Source organism: Calonectris borealis, chromosome 17, assembly GCF_964195595.1.
Source record: "Calonectris borealis chromosome 17, bCalBor7.hap1.2, whole genome shotgun sequence".
Classification (NCBI taxonomy): domain Eukaryota; kingdom Metazoa; phylum Chordata; class Aves; order Procellariiformes; family Procellariidae; genus Calonectris; species Calonectris borealis.
In genome coordinates, this window is record NC_134328.1 from 16,136,615 (window position 1) to 16,140,551 (window position 3,937).

At 44.6% G+C, this 3,937-nt stretch overlaps 1 long non-coding RNA gene across 1 annotated transcript; it reads left to right on the plus strand.

Annotated features, from left to right (window-relative positions):
* Positions 1-326: 326 nt before the first annotated feature.
* On the plus strand, positions 327-3,511 carry LOC142089516 (uncharacterized). Its single transcript, XR_012676223.1, has 2 exons — positions 327-366; positions 3,386-3,511. It is a non-coding gene; the product is annotated as an uncharacterized LOC142089516 (long non-coding RNA).
* Positions 3,512-3,937: the final 426 nt, after the last annotated feature.

The window sequence follows — 3,937 nt, forward strand, 5'->3', positions numbered from 1 at the left end:
AGAAACCTCTGTCCTCATACACAAATATAATTCTCCTGTCATCTTCCTCTTTTTTCCCCTTTAGGTTGCTTTGCAGTTCACAGCTGAAATAAAGATGACTTCAAGACTTCACACACACAGAGGACTATTCCCATTTAACACAGCCCAGGAGAGGGCAAGGTATCTGGTATTCGCTGAGACCACTACTGAGAAAATGAAAACCATGCTGGCCTCCCACATCTTCATGATGGATAACAGTTACTTCAAAGAAGCCAAGCCTAGCGTAGTCAAAGAGCAAAAGAAAGAGGCCAGGGTCTTAAGGCTGCTGAGAGCTGCAGAAGCCCATAATCACCTCGAAACCTGAGACTCTGCTAGCAGGAGCTGGGGGTAAGTTAGCCACCAGAGGATCTCTCAGCAGGGATCAGGCTGTAGCAGTGAGAGGCAGGGCTAATGAATGCAGTGGATAATTCAGACTTGTTCAGCTTATCCTGAAATGTCACTTTTCAGATGTTCTCTGTATGATTAGAGTCAGGAAGAGCAGAAATAAAAAGTACATTTCTTTTTTCTCCATGTGTTCAAGTTTCTCCACTGCTTTTCATGGGGGGCACCCTCTAATCTGTGCTGTGAAATGGCATTAAACTGAGGGAAAACATTTCAACAATTATCATAGACGTTTGCAGGTGGCAAAATTCTCTTGCCTTACATTAGAGAAATGGAAGTTTGTACCACAATTCTATGGTCCTTTATACCAGGTCTGAGCACTACTGGATCATTTAGCAGGACAAATTCAATCCAGATCATGCCTGGGCACACAATTACATTTCTGTTGAATTAGCCAGAGTACATAATACAGCGTTTATGCTGGCTTTATGCCGGCAGCAGGAAGAAAGACAATATCTAATCTGGCATAAAGCCTACCAATACAGACTTAATGTCATAACTTTTTGAACAATTTTGAATGGGATCAGTGCTTTGGGTTGTGTGGTCTAGCATTTTGTATCCAGGAGCTCTAGAGCCATATTTCCTGTATCATCAACCTATGACCATTTTTGCAGTCTTCAAAGTGTCTGTTTCTCGATACAATCTTCTCGTTACGCCTCTTCACAAGCCCCTTGTCCCATTTGAGGTTCTTGTTGTAGTCCATTATAGCACTGTACTGTATGTAACACGTATTCAGGATCTCTCTCACAACAGCCTTTCACTGTTGCTCCCAAGGTCCTGCAGAATTGCACGTGCATGTGATCGTGTGCAAGTTTTGTAATACAAATATCACAGTTGTTTGTTCGACTGGACCAAGGGATGCACGCTAGCTGTCATTTGCGTGCGCAGTTACTATAATGTTGCCCATGCAGCCGTGGGAACTGTCAGTGCCGATCTCTCAATCCGCCTTCCTAATGGTCATTAGTGGCATCTGATTTCTGAAGGGACCTTTGCTTCTGCATGTCTCCATAATACAGAACTCAGGTTGGAAAAGACTATGCTTGCTCTCATTCACAGAAGGTGCTGTTTTCTAAGAAAACCGACAGAGTACCAGGCTGTCATTCACTGAGGAACTCAGAAGAATCTACCCTCTGAGCTGTTTTACCCGCTGACACTTCTCATCCAGTCAGTTTTACCAAAGTAATCCCTCTAATTTACAGCTACAGGCTGGATTTGCTCTCTGTAGTCTTTGGGAGAAAACCCATTCTGGAAAAGTTGCTTATTTTAGAACCCACAGCCTCAAGGAAGATATTTTTCCCTAATCCTAAACTAAATGATATCATACTTGGCTAGTGCTGTAACCATGGTACTGAAGTTATTTATGACTCTGAAATTAATGCTATAGTTAGCAACACTGGAACAAGGTTTCTTCTGTGCTACTGTCCAACTGCCTCCCTCCCCCAGCCCGAGGCTACACTGGAAAGCAAGACAGAGTGTCTCCAGAGGGTCTTTAATTTGCAGTAAACAATGTCAGCCTTTGCTGATTTCCAAAACTTGGCAACACACAAGTGGATATGCACAAAGATGCATCTTCTAAGCAAAACAAAGCACTTGGCTATGTTTTTATTGATCTTATTTTGTTAGGAGATTTATTTGTTTTTGTTTCTTTTAGTTCTTAAAGTAAATGTTAGTTTCCGTGAAAGGACCTGGAACTCCAGTGTGCAGAGCCAGGACTGGCAGGAGGAGGGAGAGCTCGGTTGTACACTACTCATCAGCTCTAACATCAGGGAATCACCGTGAGGGCAAAGATGAGAGGTCAGCTTTTATGCCTGGGACACTCTGCGAAAGTCGCCTAATAGAAATGGATAGCCTGTGTATACAAGATATCTGGGGACCAAACCGACATTATTCCAGTCTGATCCCTCTGCAAAGATCCCAAGAAGGTTGGGAAGAAGCCAGCAAAGTAGAGAACAGAAGAAAAACAGAAAACCACACAGTGCCGAATCCCTCCTGGTCAAAGATCAGGCAGCTCCCTGCTTCCACGACGCAGATCACCAAGAGAAAAGCTCACGGCCGCATCCTGAGGCTCAGACGGCAGCCTGGTGACCCAGGCACCTCTCTGCTCTTATAGGGAACTCGTGTCAGCAGCAGTAGCTTCTGCATGTCTTACGCAGCAGATCACCTCTCAAGTCAGGGAATGAAGAGAACCGTAAAATAAGACTGCAATAAAAGCCTTGCAAATAGAAAAATAAAGGGCAAAACGCAAAGAGAAGAAAACAGAGGAGAAAGGAGAGATTGGAGACAGCCAAGAAGTATGAAGAAGTGATGGGATACTGCGCTGGGATGCAAGGGTACAAGGGCACAAGGGCAGTACCCATTCGCTGATCCACGACAAAGGGCAGTTTGAGTGAATTTAGACCGTTCATGTCACACAGTAGCCAAGCCTGTCTCCATCCTCAGTGCCTGCTTTCGGATAGCAGACTGGCAGATACAGCATAGCATTTTTGGTCGCTCATGCCGCTAGCATGCTTCCATTTGATATAACAGTCTGACTTCACGTCAGTTCTGCTACCTGAATTAACCTTTTTACGCCACCTTTGAACACCAGTTGACACAGCAGTCTAATTCTGCTCATCCCAAGAATAATGAGGAGCCAAATCGTTACCTGCTGGTTTAGGGCTTTTCAGATACTCTGGCCGTGGGCCCAATCTGATTTACAACTCAAGCTGATGGAAGAAAGTCTCAAGGCCTTCACTGAGAAGTAGATAAGGCATTCTGGGAAAATTTATTGGGGGAGAATGCAGCATTTATTTGGGGTTTCAGTTTTATTTTGGTTTACAGTCTAAACTTCTAATTCCCAGAGCCATGATTCTCCCATTCCCTTCGTGGGGTTTATATTGGAGTCACTTGACTGGGTTTTGCTATGTCTAACATGATTGACTTCTTTATTTTTTGCTTTTTTAATTTTTTCTCCTTTTGACCACAGGCTAAGGAAATAAATCATCTGATATCCTGCCAGCAAACTGCCATAGGCGCTTTGAGGCTGGAGGCGTTTCTCCTGCCCCAAAAGAGCATTAAAAAAAAACTGGCTGATAACTTGGACAGGGTTCAGGTATGTTTGTGCACATACCAGCAGTTAAACTGATTTCTTCTACTATCTTATCTGTCCATTTCTGGTTTTAAAGGGGAGGAAGTTTGGCAGGCAAGTTACTCTTGGAATGCACTCAGTAAACCATGGGCAAGAGAAGTGAAGAGCATAAATAGAAATAACCATAGGTACAGCAGCTGGGAGCCTGACTGCTGGCTTCTATTCCTAGCTTTACCCATGACTCACTTGGTGACCTTAGAAAGCCACTTCACCTCTCCATGCTCCAGCTTTCTCACAGGCAAAACCACCCATTTCACAGGTCACCCCAGGTAGAGGGACCCTGTGTCTCCCAGCTGGGTGTCTTTGGAGGAAAAGGCTCATCCTACTCCTTCTGCCAGCCCCAGGCCGTTCCACCGCACAGGATCAGGGCTTTGCAGACGTGGCGCCTCT